This window comes from Pithys albifrons, chromosome 5, assembly GCF_047495875.1.
Source record: "Pithys albifrons albifrons isolate INPA30051 chromosome 5, PitAlb_v1, whole genome shotgun sequence".
Taxonomy (NCBI): Eukaryota; Metazoa; Chordata; class Aves; order Passeriformes; family Thamnophilidae; genus Pithys; species Pithys albifrons.
This window is the reverse complement of record NC_092462.1, coordinates 72,650,156-72,666,789: the sequence shown is the minus strand read 5'-3', so window position 1 is coordinate 72,666,789 and position 16,634 is coordinate 72,650,156.

Genomic DNA, 16,634 nt, shown 5'->3' with positions numbered 1-16,634 from the left:
ACCCATTAGACCTTTAGCAAAAAAATAAACATCAGAAAATTAAGTTAAGATGTCAGCTTAAGGGTCTGAAAAATGCTGGAGAAGGTTTAGAAAGGAAAATTCACCTTTTAGTATGCTTTAAATATCTCTCAAAGCCAAACCCTCTTGGTCACCAGTGTGGAATTCCCTGAGGAATATCGGGTTGACTGCACGTGGCTGCTGTTGGGCGATGGGTGTAGGAGAGAAAACAAAACATCCAACCAAGCAGCAACCCATTATCTATCTTGGGATCTTGTACAGTCAGATAAAAATGGGCAGAGTATATACAAAAATATGTATGTATGTTTGTTTACAATTGGCATTTGGGAAAATGATATTCCCACTGAGTCAGAGTTTGCTCTCCCAGGTCCTGTCTATCCAAAGCTGTTGGTGCTCTCCATACATTCCTGGGATGCATGTGGGAACTGGACACGGCAAAGTCATTGTAGGCTTCCGCAATGATCATAAGATCACATAGCCATAGAATGGTTTGTGTTGGAAGGGACTTCAGAGATCATCCAGTTCCACCTCTGCCATGGGCAGGGACACCTTCCACCTGCCCAGGTTGCTCCAAGCCCCATCCAACCTGTCCTTGGACACTTCCAGGAGTGGTTGGCTTCTTCAAGAAGTCATAGCCAAATTATTGAAGAAACAAAAGATGATGGTAGAGCATTAGATGTGTCTCCAATGCTTCCTGACTGATCTTCTGGAGACTCCACACTTCCCAGCTTTATGGGAATGTCAAAATCAATGGCAGAAATGGTGGTAGGGAACAACAATCTCAAATTTCTGGCCTATTTTAAATTAGGATCTGCAGTGTCCTTTCCTGATACCACAGAGAGGACACAGAGTTTTAGTATAACCTTAGGATATCATATAAAATAACTGCACTAATTATCCCTGGCTGAATTATAGGATGAAGTGATTCAGCCCTTTTTTAAAAATTTTCTTCTCCCTGCCCTTCCCCTTCTGATCCTGCAGCACTTTGCAGGTTTGGGGCTATAATCAGCAATTCCATGTGAAAACTTACCACCCGATTAACCACTGTTAGTTCAAGCTGATAGAAAGAATTGCCTAAAAATAAGGAATCATTTTTTCAGCCAAGTGTTGTGCTTTTAAAACCACTTTCAAAGGAATAGGGTAATGTAATTAGCCAGGGATGTAATGAGAAGCATTTTGATGATGGCTTGAGTGAATGACATTTCTTGCTTAGCCGTGCATTTTGGAAATGTCATAACCTGGTTCAAGTTTTCAAAGTAACTTTTGTCTTGGACTTTGCACACAGTAGAAAAGAACAATTGGCATCTGGGTGATGCTCTTCTGATGTTCCCCAAAATGCCTTTGCTGCAACATTGCTCCTGTATTGTGGCCTTTATTCAGAAGAGGAATTTCAGGCAACAGTTTCATGTCAGATTGAGCAAAGACTAATCAGACTTTGGATCTTGAAGATTTCTAAGGAAGCAGGTTATACAGACACAGTTAGGAATACTTAGCCTAGGAATGGACTTTTGTCTCATGTTCAAAGACTTGGCTGTGGGATACCTGCCAGAGGGCGGGGTTAGATATGAAGAAGAAATTCTTTCTTGTGAGGGTAGGGAGGCCCTGGCACAGGTTGGGCAGAGAAGCTGTGGCTGCCCCATCCCTGGAAGTGTCCAAGGCCAGGTTGGACGGGGCTTGGAGCAACCTGGGCTGGTGGAAGGTGTCCCTGCCCATGGCAGGGGGTGGCACTGGATGGTCTTTAAGGTCCCTTCCAACCCAAACCATTCTGTGATTCTGTGATAACTTTAAATTCAGGATCATTGTTATTTTGTGGATGAGACTGAAAACTTACAAATGAGGCAGTGCTTTGTAGCTGCCTGTTCTAGTGGGGGTTCTGTTGCCAGATGTCATTGACTAATTGCTTCGGTAGAAACCTAGTAGAGATGCTTTTTGAAAAGGACTTAAAAAGAGAGTTAATCAACACGATTAGAGCAACATGATATGGGTAAGGATAGAAAAGACTTCACTGAGGGTCAGTGTTATGGATGGTTCTGCATGAATTTTTAGGAAGGAAAAATAGTTTGGGATAGAAGTTGGGCCTACAGCTGTAATAACAGGTTTGAATTTGGCAATGTGAAATCTCAAGTCTTTTATATGAAGGATCTGAATCTGCAGTTGTATCTTTAATTAAATAATTAATTAAATTTAATTAAATAAAGAATAAACCACATTTTCTTGTTATACTTGAAAACTCTTCATTGTAGGAGAACAACTGTATTTTTAATGACTAGCTGTTCAGAAACAGCCTTGCACACAAAAAAGCTGTACATAATTTTGCTTCTGTGTACACAAAAGAAAAATTTCATATTTTCAAGGCTGGATGACCTGGTTCTTTCCCTCTATAAAAGCTGAAGGGTTAGGCCCCTCTATAATTTACCAAATCAAATGTTCTTTCACATAATCAGTGATGGATGGAATTTACAGATATTTCATCATCATTTAAGACAGAGTAAAACCTGCAGTGTTTCCAGATCTCCTGTTATGTAGTACCTGTTTAAAACTATGACTGATTTTTTTTGCTATACTAAATCCTTTGTGCAGAGTGACTCTAACAGGATGTAACTGATTATTTTTCTTGGGGCATTCTGTTTTAATTCTATTTAATGTCTGGTTTTCTGGGTTTGGGGTTTTTGGAGGGGATGTTTGGTTTGGTGAGTTATTTCAGGATGAACCTACCTTTCACTGGGAGGTGGCATCAGTTAAAAAATCCTTCTATCTGCTCCACACTCAGTATTTACTGGGACTCAGCTGAGCAGAGGGAAGTGTTAAACAGCTGTATTATGGCAACTGCTTGGCCCAGTGCAGTAAGTCCACAGCTCAGATGACACTGTGGTCACTGTGAGAGGGATGATTAACCAGCAGTGCCTTGGAAGAAAGCTTTGCCTTGCACCCTGTGACTTGTTTTTCTTCCTTGTGACACGGTGCAGGCTTTTATTTAAAATGTGCATAATTTTGTAGCTACAGCACTTACAGACTTTAATCAGCAGCAAAGACAAAACAGTGTTGCTTTTGTTCCCCTGCTGAAGCTCTTTCCTTGCAGTGTCACTGGCTGCTCAGCAGCCACATTTGTTCTGCATGTCCTGTACAGCCCAGCCAGTCCATGGGAGAGAGAACATTCCTCACTTTTTTTTCCTGTAGCAAACATTTTCAACACATCTTCTAACACAGGTTTATGAACCACAATTATCCTGCAGTAACATCTGTCCTTGCTCATCCCACAGCTGTGCATGACCCTCCAAAATGTCAAAGCACAACTCCTCACAGTTCTCTCACTTTGCTGATGGGCCTGATCTGGCTAAAAACTCACAACTGTGAATGTGGAGGAGGAGGTCAAATTGATCCTTAACAAGATAGTACTGACAAAATCGGGAGGATTTCTTTTCCTTTCACACAGGCAGATAAGCAGACCAGAACTAGCAAGTGCCAGATATAAATCTGGTACAAATTGATCTCTTCTTAGTTGGAATAATACAGTTTTCTCCCATCTGATGACTGGGTCCTTCATTTCTTATTGGTAATAAATACATTTTAATAGACAGAAGAAAAAAAGAAAAAAACACTTTAGCTCTGAAGACAGTTCATCAGTTGTGTAGTACCACTTGGACTAAGCTGGGAACACTTAATTAAAAACACCTAATTGAAATTTCTCATCAGAAATTAAGTGCAATGTGCTTTCTTCTTTCTAAAGAAAGAAAGCACATTGCACTGACCCTCTTATTGTTGTTAACTTGCTACTCTACTGTGAATTCTCTAAGCAAAACTGAGTCAATGTAGTTCTCCTGTGCTGTTTACAGAGAGATAATTTTGTGCTGTCCTGAGAAAAGGGACATGACATTCCCCTCCCCTGTTGCCAAGAGCCAGCTGGTCTGACACCATATGTGTACTGGCAGGACAATTGGCATAGGCAAAGCTTTATGCAGCATGTGCCATTTCTCGCAGCAAGAGGGTAAAAAACCTGGCCACAGTAAAAGCTGGGGATTCTTTAAGATTTTGAGAATTCATAGAAAATATAGGACAGAAACCCACAGAAAGACATGTCTTTTAATACTATTCATGGAGGAGCTTACTGTATTTTATGCATAACTGAATAGTCGAGTCCTTTAACATGAGCTTTTCCAGAAAAGCTGCAATACCTTGCTTATTTTAGTCTCTCATACTTTAATTTGGAGTTGATTTTTTTTAAGTATAGAAAAGTCTGTGGCTGAAAGCTTTTTCTTCCTGCTATTTAAATTTCTGGTGCCAGAAAATGATGTCTCTAACTCTCACTAGTACAGGGTTTTGCCTGGGAAAGAGTGTTTGACCTTATAGACCATTATGAACCTGGCAGGAGAAGAGGTGACAAAGAATTTGACTGCCTTAGGGATTTATTTGATTGTAAGACCCAGTTCCTGCTAGAGGGATGTTGCCATACCCAAACTATTTTGGTTTTTAAGAAGCTGTAAGTCACACATCCTCCCCACAAAAGCTGGAGCTTCTTGATTGCACAAGTGGCTACTTGCAGCCTGTACTGGGTTTGCATGGCAAGGTTTTGGTAGCAGGGAGGCCACACCAGTGGGTTTTGTGAGAAGCTGCTGGAAGTTTTTCCATGTCCATGGAGCCAATTCCAGCTGGCTCCAGGATGGACCTGCCCCTGGACAAGGCTGAGCCCATCAGAGATGCTGGTAATGTGTGTAAGAAAGTGGAAAAAACTGCTGGGCGGCAGAATGAGAGCGAGAATGTGTGAGAGGAACAGCCCTGCAGCCCCCAGGGCACAGCAGGAGGGCACGGGCTGCTCCAGGTGCCAGAGCTGAGGTTCCCCTGCAGCCTGTGGGTCAGCCCATGGGGAGGCAGCTGTGCCCCTGCAGCCCAGGGAGATCCAGGAGGGAGCAGAGATCCACCTGCAGCCCCTGAAAACCCCACACTGGAGCAGGGGATGCCCAAAGGAGGCTGTGACCCCATGGGAAGCTGTGCTGGAGCAGAGTCCTGGAAGAGCTGTGACTCTGGAGAGAGGAGCTCAGGCTGGAGCAGATTTGCTGGCAGGACTTGGGACCCCAGGGGGACCCAAACTGGAGCAGTTTGGGAAGAACTGCAGCCGGTGGGAAGGACCCATGCTGGAGAAGTTCATGGAGGACTGCTTGGGGAGTAATCTCTCCCTGTCTTTATCTTGACCCACATGCTTTTCCTTACATTTTCTCTCCCCTAGGAAGTGATGGGGTGGCTTTGGTGGGCACCCAGTGCACCACCACACAGCTCGAGGCTACACTCAAATCAAAAACATAGCTTTGGATCACCTGAGGAACCTGAGCTGATGGACACATCCCAGGACAGGACAGTAAGGACAAAAAGCAGCAATTGGTCTCATTTTCCTTGGTAAGCCCAGTAAAGGGGCAGAGCTGAGCCAACCTCCTATTGAAGAGCCTGGGAAGAGCTGCACTGGAGGGCAGTCAGTCTGAGGGGTTTCAATTTATGGTTCCCACCCGAAGCAGTGGGAATGAGGAACCTAATTTTTAGCACTTGATACAGCCTTTATTCCATGAGCAGACTGCAGGAGGTGAGGGCAAGCAGTCCTCAGAGCTCCTGTTTGGCAGGAAAGAACTTGGAAACCATTTGTTGCCTGAGACTGTAGTCTGCTGGTCTGCAGTTCTCTTTTCCTTTAGCACTGAAAGATGGCATTTCTAAGTCCCATTTTACTGGAACTAAAATGGGTCTAGGATGAAATGTAAAGCCACAGAAGGCTCAGAAGGCACATGTGAGCCAGCATGAGGGAGGTCTGTGCAAGAGCCAGAGCCAGCACCTCCTCTCCTGTGCTGCAGTTCCACATTTAAGCACACAGAATTTTCCAAGCCTATATATCATTATGGACATTTACTTCAGCAATGAGGATCGACTCATTAAAATGCTTCCTCTTCATCCTTACAGATGAGCCCTGTTTAATGGCTGCATTACATAACATACATATACCAGGACTGCTCTCAACTTACATGAAGGGCAGTTCAGTTCTGTTCCACCACATTTATCTAACCATCTAAGTCTCATTCTGAAGATGCCAAATCTTCTTTCAATTACTATTCTGGTCACTTTTTGAGTTTCATTATAATTTATAATGATACAGTTTTCAGAGGGAATCTGGAGATAAAACAGAGAAGAGATTAGGCAATTTTTCAAGAGATAACCACTGACACCTCATAGAGAAAAAAAAGATTGTTATAAAATAAAAGCCCTCAGTCTATAGGAATGTCTTGGAATACCTAAACATTTGCCTACTAAGAAAACACTCCAGAAACTTAGTGTTTGGAAATAACATTACAAAAATTCTGAGAGATAGGAGTGAGATGCACAGTAGGGCAGTATTAAAGCTTACTTGCTCCATATCTTATTTTTACAGTTTCAACCTATATCCAGTGTCTATGCAGCTATAACTCATAGAATTATCTTGTAATTTACAACTTTATAATTCCCTGCAACTATAAAATATACAACAATCAAGGTTTTAACTGAAGAGGATCTTGTAACAACTCCTTCCCTTTGTACCACTATCAGCATTAGATGCTTTGTTATATCCCATTGAGATCACGTTACTCCTTTCTTCTTACACAACCTTGTGCTGTGGGCAATAACCTGGAGCCTCCCTTCTGGCATCAGAAGCTCCAATTGCTCTTTTAATGGGAAAGAGGGTGTTACATCAGGAGGTAGATGGATGAGCTAGTAGACATCATCATCATCATCATCATCATCATCATTGTAGTCACCCTTGCACTTTTGCAGCACTGAAGACAAAGAGTTCAAGATACTTTGTCATTAGCATATCTCAGACCACAGCCTGTGGCTATGGCTCCAGGTTTAGCCAAACAAAGTGAAATGACATCACCACGGACAGGATTCGGAGCCTTTGCTGTGTTGGCTCCTTCTGTACACTTGGGATTTCCTTTGTAAGAAGGACCCATGTTGTAAACGCAGCCTGCGTAAGCCCTGACCCACTTTTGGGAAGGGGATGTTATTACACACTACCTTATAAAAGGCTTTTAAGATATTTTTGGCCACTCAATACGTAATGAAAATATATATTCAATACTTTAAGGCAGTGTACTTAATATTCTAAATGGGTTAAGGCATCACACCCACACTGACTTAAATAATGGCTCATTTTATCTGCTTATTTGCATGTCTTTTTCTTAAATCTTTAGTAAAATATTTAAAGCAATTACAGAATCAAATAAATCACAGATTTGAACTACTCTGGCAGCTTTTTACTGTTAGGTAAATTGAGAAATTATCAGTAACACACAGCTTGAGCACCTTTCATGGGATGGCCTGTAATGACCATTGACATTCAGAAAATGAGATGCTGAATGACAACACTTTTTTTTTCGCCCACCTTTCCACATAATTTTGAACATCTTTGTTTTTTTCATTTGCTTTTGAGTGTATTTCTGTGTCCTCCCTCAAATATGTTCCTATCTAGTGTAGCAATTACAGATATTCTTAATACTCAGGTTCTTTTTACTGCTCCATAAATTTACACCTGTTGAGCCTTGAAACAAGGTGTGTTTTACTTGCTCACTCCCAGTTTTACATGTTTTTTCCATGATTATTCTGAGAGATAGCAGAAATCATTGGATATACACGTCCTTAGAATCAGTTTCTGTACTCCTAATACTTGCTGACACATAGAGCAAAGATACAAAATGAAAAAGCATCTTACACACATTGTTTTTGTGTTCATAGCACAAAGGAGTGCAATAAAAGACACACCTGTGTGCTCCAAGTATTCTGTCCTCGAGCCAAATATCCTTTAAGAGAGTCAGAGCCCTCAGATAAAACACTTGTTTTCTCATCAGCTTTATATAAATAACCAATTTCCCAGGAGCACTTTCCATTTTACTCCCTATTACTCCAAACTCTCACAAACCATATGCATTTATAGCCTGCTAACAGGACAAAAACATTGAAGCATTAAAATAAAATCATAAAATAAATGTATCTTGCTCCTTAAGTCAACTGCAAGTCATACCAATGTCAGCGTGTGTGTGGGAGGAAAGAGTGAAGTTAGCTAGAATATTAAAAAATAATCCCAAACTAGGAGATTTTCTAAAATTCTATTATTAGAATGACTTTTCATAGGACTCTCTAACATCCCATAGACAGTTATACTGACCATCTTTCTCTTCCATTCCCAGCTGCTCAACATGTCTGTGACAGTTCCATGGTTTGGGGGAGAAAAGACTAAAAGTCTGTGGTTTATCCCTTTGAGCACAAAGCCTTTCACCATGTGCTGAAAAAATGCAGGTAGCACTGGCTCCTGCAGTTCCTCATCTCATTGATCTTAAATCAGCTCTTTTCCAGAATATTTCCAGAATATTACACCCTCTGCCTGTCTCTGGCTGTTTTTTTCAGGACGCTCTCTGGTTATCGTGTTCTTTGCTCTGGGATATTCCCTTTGCCTTCTTTCTTAGTAACTTCAGATCACCAGAAATAAACTAAGTACATAATTTTTAATTCCTTGACTGAATTCCAGCATATATTGGTGCCATGTTGTGGTTCTTGGATCACATTTTGAGAGACCATGGCATAAACCATGACAGATGCCAGCCAGTCTAAGGAGAGAAAATCAACTGATAATCTATGATTAAACCTATGATTAACTCGTGTATAAGACAGACCTGACTTAATTTAAAGGAGGCATATATATGAATTTTAATTCAAGAAATTGCTTTAATTGTAATTCAGCAACTTTATTGCCTTACACAAGTAAACACCATCTTTGGCAGCTCCTTCTCCAACTTCCAGTTCTTGGGTTCTGATGTCAGAATATCCCAAACCTGAAAATACCTCGTTCGTTCTTTCAGCACCTGTGAAGGCAAAGACTCAAGTACCAATTTGGGAAAATGAGTTCCTTAGGGGAGATTTCAGCAATGAAGTCTATGATAAATCTGTGCTATTTTTACACTTTTACCTTGGAGAGTTCACCTGGTTCTTATTTAGAAAGGACTAGATGCAATTCCCTGAATCCCCTTGGATTTCACTTAGCACTCTGTTACTGAAACAAAACCCAGGACTGGTACATTTTTTGGCAATGGCTCCTACCTATTGACTTCAGAAACAATAGGAAAGGTTTAACCAATGTAAATGTCTTTTATTTTTCAGTCACTTGTTATACAAAGCAGTAAACAAAGACAATTAAACTAACAATATGGTATCTAATGAAATTACTCATTTATAAGACTAAAACTACATCCTCAGGGGTTTATGGTTATGCAGATGTGAGTCAGAGTATTTGAAATTAGTCTTCACCTTGACTTTGGCAAGTAATGAAAATTAGGGCATTGAAAAAAAAAACTATATTTTTTTTCCAAAAGGAAAAATATTGTTTTCACAGAAATGGATTCATTTTGTTTCTGACCAGGTTCATTAATTTAATGTAAAAGCATTTTCTGCTTGCTTTCTTTTTTTTCCAGGAATAGTTCATTCAACTGTCTTTCAAATATGAAGCATGATTTGAAAATGTAAATGTAAGTATTCCTGCAGTGTCATCCCCATTTAAGATGTGGTTTTGGGTAACTGTCTGCCTGCATAACCCTGTGATTATTCACACCAGTCAGGACAAAGAGACAAACACAAAAAGGGATTCTTTACTTTAACTTACAAAGAGAACAGGGCAAAAAGGTGTGAAATACTCCAGGCTTATTGCTCATGATTTATTAATTTGTTCTGAATAAAAAACCCCTGAATTTTATGTTGCTGTATTGTCGTGTAGATGATAAAAGACTTCTTAGTTGAAGTACGTGAAGTGAACTTTAGCAGAAAAAAAGGTTTGACCTTTCTGGAAAAGTGAATTAACAAGAAAAGCTCTGTAAATTAGGTCAAAAGGTACATTAAGATGCAAGAAAATTTCAGCTTACAACACACTGGTCACCACCAATAGTAAGTCTTCTCATCAGATGTCTGTTCTTGATTCTTCTATTCTTTTTTACTTACAGATGGTGTTCCTTTAGGAAAATCAGCTTTCTATCATTTTCATGACTCATCAAGGCCTGAAGAAAAAGACCAGAATCATCCTTCGTCTTTTTATTTGTGATGTAGACTAGTAACAACTTTGTTTATTTTCTTCAGGCCATGTTTTAGTTTAAAGTCTTTTGTGCATTTTTAAAGATGTTAATGGAAAGATGCATCATCCTGGGCTTCTGTCAATAGAAAAAAAAAAGAATTAGGAATTTTACACCCTTTAAAACATGGGAAAAAAATCCCCATAAACATTGTGAGTAACTCAAAGCTTGATTCTGTCTCACCACTGCTTTATGCTACAGGACAGAAAACACACTTAATTGTATTTCTTCTCATTAAAAGATGTTTAGCAAATAATACATCACAACCATTTGCTTTAACCCTTAATCAAGCACAGAGAATCAAACCTAGTGCAAAGCAGACATTATAAACACCAAGAAAAGTTGACAAAAACAAGTTTGTGAAAACCAGTTTCTTGTTGTACAGCTCGTTACCTCTAGGCTACCAAGATGCAATATGTGTACCAGATATAAATATTCCCTGTCATGTTTTGTCTACAAGAAGTTTCATAAAGGCAGCAGGGGTTTCTGCAATAAGGCCTGAGAAAGGATCAGAATTTAGCCCAAAAATGACATTGCAGAGAAGTACTATGATTCAGGGGAGGAATCCAGCAATTTTCACATGGATGAGCAAGCACTGCACAGCTTTCCATCCTTCCTCACATGTATAGAAAGCACGACAGGATTTAATAATGGAAAAGCGGGAGGTTGGAGGGCAGCAATTTCCCTGAAGGGAAGCAAATCCATCGGCTGCTTTCCTCAAGAGCAGAATACCTAATGAACTGGATGTGGAGCCATGGCAGCAGGGAAAACCCTTCTCTTCCTCAGCCTGACCATTCTGAAGAGTCAATCGCACTCTGTGAGAGTTATTAAGATCTGGATATTAATCCCTCTCCCTCAGTTTTTCTTTGGCTAGGAACAGAAAGGGATTTTAGGGACAGCTACGTTCCTGAAGACAACTTTAACTGGTTCTGCAAAGGCATGAGCCAAAAATATATCTTGCAGTTCTGAGTCTGTGCACCTTCTGGCTTGTTCCTCTACCACCTCCTGTCCCTTCTCTCACACAGCCCAGCACTCTCCTCCTTGTCTTGTTCTCCATGGACCACACTCCTTGAGCATTTATTCTGTGTACATCTGAACTATGTTCTTTTACTATTTCCAACATCGTTCTTCACTTCTCATAAGTTTCTGTAATTGAGATCCCCAGCAAGAAAAATCTACCCTGGCATTGCGTGGGTTTCCCAGACATGGACAGATTTCCTGTTGTTTTGATGCAGTGTGCAAACATAAGAAAATAGAGGTTGTTTTCCAAGGAACTAACAACATCAGCAGCACAAGACATGAAGTGTTTACAAACAACAGATGGGAAACAGCTCGAAGGTGGCGGTCAACATGGAAAGCAGCACTCCCTGCTTAAGAGCTGCTTATCTGAACAAGGGGTTTGAAGGAGAGAAGAGCTTTAAGGAGAGATATAAATAGATTTTTTTTTCTGCTATATGTACAACTAAGAAAGCTTAGAGTAGAGAAACTGAGGCAGCTTTAAAGAAGTCATTCATTCAAGGAAGCTTGAGGAAGAGCTTTTACTGAGTCTCAATCTTTGAGGTAAAACATAATTGTTTTATGAATGTGTGTGTGAGATTCTATGACATTTGAATTGAGTATTCCAAAGTTTACAGCACATTCTCTCAATATATACAAAAGTTCTAAACCCTTCTTTCTCCATCCCTCCTTCAAAACATGGAGACCCAATGAATCTACTGCACAGTGACCTTCTTGCAATTAAATGCTGAGAGATGACCTCCACAAACCCCCCTGCTCTGCAAATAGCAGCCTCAGCTGGAGCTCAAACTAAAGTTTTAACAAAATTAAAACCTGTTCCTGTGGTTTTGAGAAGAAACCACTTAAAGAAAAACCCTGCTATGGTGAGCATTGATCTAGTTCAACACCAGCAAAGAGCAAGTCCTTTTTGAGTTTCTTTTGAAATTTTAAAGTCAGCTTTCTGAAAGCAGTGAAGGAGCTGCCTCATCCTCTCCAGCATAAAAAGATGGACAGACAGACCAAACTGCATCTGCTACTTGCCTGGTATGAGTCAGAGCAAGCCCCTGGATGCTCTGCCTGGCAGACTCTTTTAAGCCACATAAAACAGTGCAAAGGGGTGGCAGAGGGCATGGCAGGCAGGGGACTGTGTGTCAGAACCCACCTGGCACGTGACTCCTTACACAATATCCAATTTAAATGCCCTGAAGGCTGTGAAGGCTTCACTGTGCTGCTCGTGCCAATATCCAGCACAGAAGTGTCTCTCACTGCAGAGGAGAAGCAGAAAATATTTGCAAGCCAGTGCTCAAGTGAATGTGCCCAAAATGACACCCCTAAACCAAAATACAGACACTCAAATGTGCTCAGGGATGGGAGAAGATTTTGGTCAATCCCAGTATATTTATGTGCATTCAGTTGAGTCCAAAAGGTAATGCCTTATTAATTAATACAAGAGAGCTGCTGATAATGCCCCTTCAGCACAGGCAGGCAACTATCTGTGTTAGAGAAACAATCTATTAGTTGGTTTGTCTTTAAAGATCACTGAGCCTAAAGAAGCTTAAAGCATTTTAACTTCCACCTGCAGCTTTCATAGTCTGTTTGGACTGCCTAAGAGATAGATCCACCTCAATTTGTCTCACTTAGATATTAGTTAACTGATTCTTTTCATTAAAACCCCCACTAGTCTGAGCTTCCCTGGTCTCCAAATTTCTCTTTTTCAATAAAGCACAAATTGTACAAACAGGAACAGGCGTTCAGGATTAGGTGGTGAAGACACGAAGTCCATCTCGACACAAAGAGGATTGAGATAATAACAGAGGGAATAAGAACTCAGAAAAGTTCACGTTCTTGAAGCAAACAATCAAGATGCTTTTAACAATAATCTCTCTTCATGTAGAAGACAGTTTTACAAGGGAAAAGATGAGTAAAAGGTGTGGAGGGTTTTTGGTGTGTACACAGACACAATGCTGAGCCTTTCTACTGGGGTAAGGGAGATAATTCCTGCTGTGGTATTTTCACAAGATGTTAAGATAAAACCACAGTTTGGAACACTTCAAGAAGCAGACTAACCTATTGTAAGACAGAAAATGTATTAAATATTAAGTCTTACTGAAGAAATTGGTATTGTACAATATTTTGATGCTGGAAAATAGAAGAAAATGGAGAAAAAGAGATAAATGATGTGACATGACAAATCATACAGGAAACTTTCCATAGTTAAGAGTGGGTAAAAAAGGAGACAAATTGATTGTTACATTAAAAAGAAAATAAAAGAGAAAAAGCTGGAATTAGCACTAAGATATAATACTGTGATTATATTTATTGACATGCTCTGATAACTTTTAGATCTATCCTGAATGTAAATTCTTTTGCTATGCTGGGAAAGATAAAAGTTCTAAATTGTTATCCCACTATCCAAAACTAACTTTGTCAGAGAACACATGTGGAGGAAACCTTTGGAAACTCTATGGAGGAAACCTTTACTGGATGGATATCACATGCATTTATTGCAACAACAGATAACAGGCTGTGGCTTCATTGCTGCAGATTTAAATAGTATGCAGAAGAAAATCATTTTCAGTACAGTACATTATGCCAAGGTATCTGCTACCTAAGTTGTTATTAAAAATAAAAAACCCCAAAAAATATTCAAGAGATGATTTAGAAAGTGGAGTTCAGCTGTGTCTGGGACTCAGTAAACTACAGGTTAATATTTGCAAAGCAGGGCTGCTGTGCTGAAACTTGCTGTGTGATGTCCCTGGACCCCGAACTCTGTCCATACAACCACAGCTCCCAGAGTAGAGTTCCTTAAGCACAGAAACTCAACCCTTCCTTGGTTTCCTTCCCTTGATATCCCAGGGACCACATAGCTCTGAGTTCTTCAAAGGCAGCAAAGAGCACTCAAGAGAACCCAAATGCTCACTCTGCCACCCACGTCCTGCACTGTCTCCAGGGTTCACACTCCCATGGATTATCCTGTGCATCCACCTTCTGGGTGACCACGTTGGCACCACAGACCCAGCTCCTGCAGGAATGTCTTTCAACAATGATCCCACTCATTCCCTGGTGGCCTCTTACACAGCTCAGGACCTCTATACCTATGGGAGGTGACTGGGCACATCCAGAGGGTCCACCTGGCACACGGTGGGCTGAGGATGTGGGATGTTGCTTCAAGAACCCCAACTCTTCCAGGAAACTTTGTCCATGCATTTTTACATGTCTCTGAGTGTGTTCTCCCCAGAATTCTGCACATCACCCTTCTACTTAAATCAGAAGCTCTTAGTAGCAGCTACAGTGAATGCAATTTTTATCTGATTAGCTACTCCTTTGAGTAACTATGAATTGCAGAATTCAATATGGAAACCTGAAGGAAAGGTAAAAATTAAATGGCCAACAGGGACCAGGTTCACCTGAAGGGAAGTTCTAGCCAGGTGGGGGTTGGTCTCTTCTCCCAGGACAGCAATAGGACAAGGGGGCACAGGCCCAAGCTCTGCCAGGGGAAATTGAAGTTGGAGAGCAGAAAAAAACTGTTTCCAGAGAGAGTAATCAGGCATTGGAATGAGCTGCCCAGAGAGGGGGTGGATTCCCCATCCCTGGAGGTTTTTAACCAGAGCTTGGCCGTGGCACTGAGTGCCATGATCTGGTAAAGGGACTGGAGTTGGACCAAGGGTTGGACCTGATGATCTCCAGGTCTTTCCCAACCCAATCCATTCTATGATTTTGTGATTAATACTCCTTGTATTTTTCTGAAGGTCTTATTCTAATCATTCCTGTTTTCCATGTTACCTGCTCAACAATTGGGTTTTATATTGGGACAGTTTTGCAGTTGACACAGAACTAAAAAAAAAAACAACACAAAAAGCATGTTTCCCTTAAGCAGAATAGTCTTTTTGTCTGACCTGCTAATCCAAGTGCCCCACATGTCTGATGCTTTGGTGATGTCTCTTCTCTCTACGTAGTTGGGTGTTGGCAGCGGGAGATCTCCTGGCAACTGAAAGCATTTGTTGGGAGCTGTCACTTGGCCTCCCTTGGCTGGTCTGAGCCACATTCATTTACATTATCTCAGTTTTTAGCAAGCAGTGGTAACGAATTCAGTTTTTTCATTTTATTTGAGACAGTGATAAAAAATAAGAATAGTTTCAAAAATTGGTTATAATCTAAAGGTAAGAAAGAAATGTCTAAACAGTGGGCAGAGCCTCCTTCAAGACCATGAGAAAGGAAGTTCATACAACTCCTCCAGATTTTTTGATTACTTTATGGCATTCTGGCAGATCTCTTAGCAACAGTCCAGCAATCCTTGCCTCCTCTCTTAAATAAAAGTAATCTGGACTAGATAAGTAATCTCTTTTGTTTCTTAAATGGACACAGTTTAAACAGAGTCATACAAAGACAGCTGAATAAGCCCTTAGGTTCAAATTTACAAGAGATATATTTGCAGCTTTGCTACTGGTGAAGAGGAGGAACATTTTTCATGATCATTTCTATTCACTATTTGTGGTCTTACACATACACTGTAGCTCATGCTCATTTCAGTTAAATGCCTGGAGAAACATTTAGCTGACATTCAATTAGCAATATAATGCTCTATGATAAAGCAGCAGGTAATTTACCGTGTTCTTCCTTGTTTTCATTAATATTCACAACAGACTAGCCAGTTGCAACAAAGGAAGGCACTGCCCCTACCTAAAGAACCAGCAATCCAAAATATCTGGAGTACAGAAATGTAGGCAAGAAACAGAAGGTCTGTAGATAACAGATTCCTAACATCACATGGCTCCATTTAACAGGGTGGAAAAGACAGTAACAGTACCTAGATATGGAATTTGATGCAACCTGGAAGCCTATTAAAGACACAAATTAAATGCCCAGCTTGCCTTGTGCCAGTAATTTACATCTCACCACAAAGGGGAGCTCAGCCTAACACGGGGTCTGTTTACACAATACTGTGAGGTTAAAATAATTCAAAGTATTTCTGTCTTCTACTGACTATGACTTCTTACAGCTATATGGGTGTACCAAGCATGTGCCATGATGCATCTGGTCACATTTAAATTCGTATTTAAATGCGTTCTTGCCTAAGACATTTTTTCCGTGCTTCAATCACCCCCCTGGACTCTGTTAGTGTGCCCTTCCTCCCTTATTCACTGTAAACATAAATATAGATCCTGACTATATTTTTAGACAGGAAGAGAGAAGAAAAAGACTGGAAACTCCTGCCTCTGCTTTAGGCCTAATAGATACCTGCACTACTGACATCATTCCACACGGGCTGAGGTGGAGAAATTGTTTTGGCACTTTCCCTCCAAGCCCAAAACCATCAAGAAGAGGTAAAAGCAAGGGAGGACTCATCCCTCTCCCCTCCTTGTTGCCTGTGAGTTTATGCAGAAGCTGGGGAAGCAGATGGATGCCACAAGAAGTGTAAAGGATGCCTGGAACAACAGCACGTCAGTGGGATTCGCACAGTCTCAAAACGGCAAAATCCTTCGCAAACACCCACTCCAC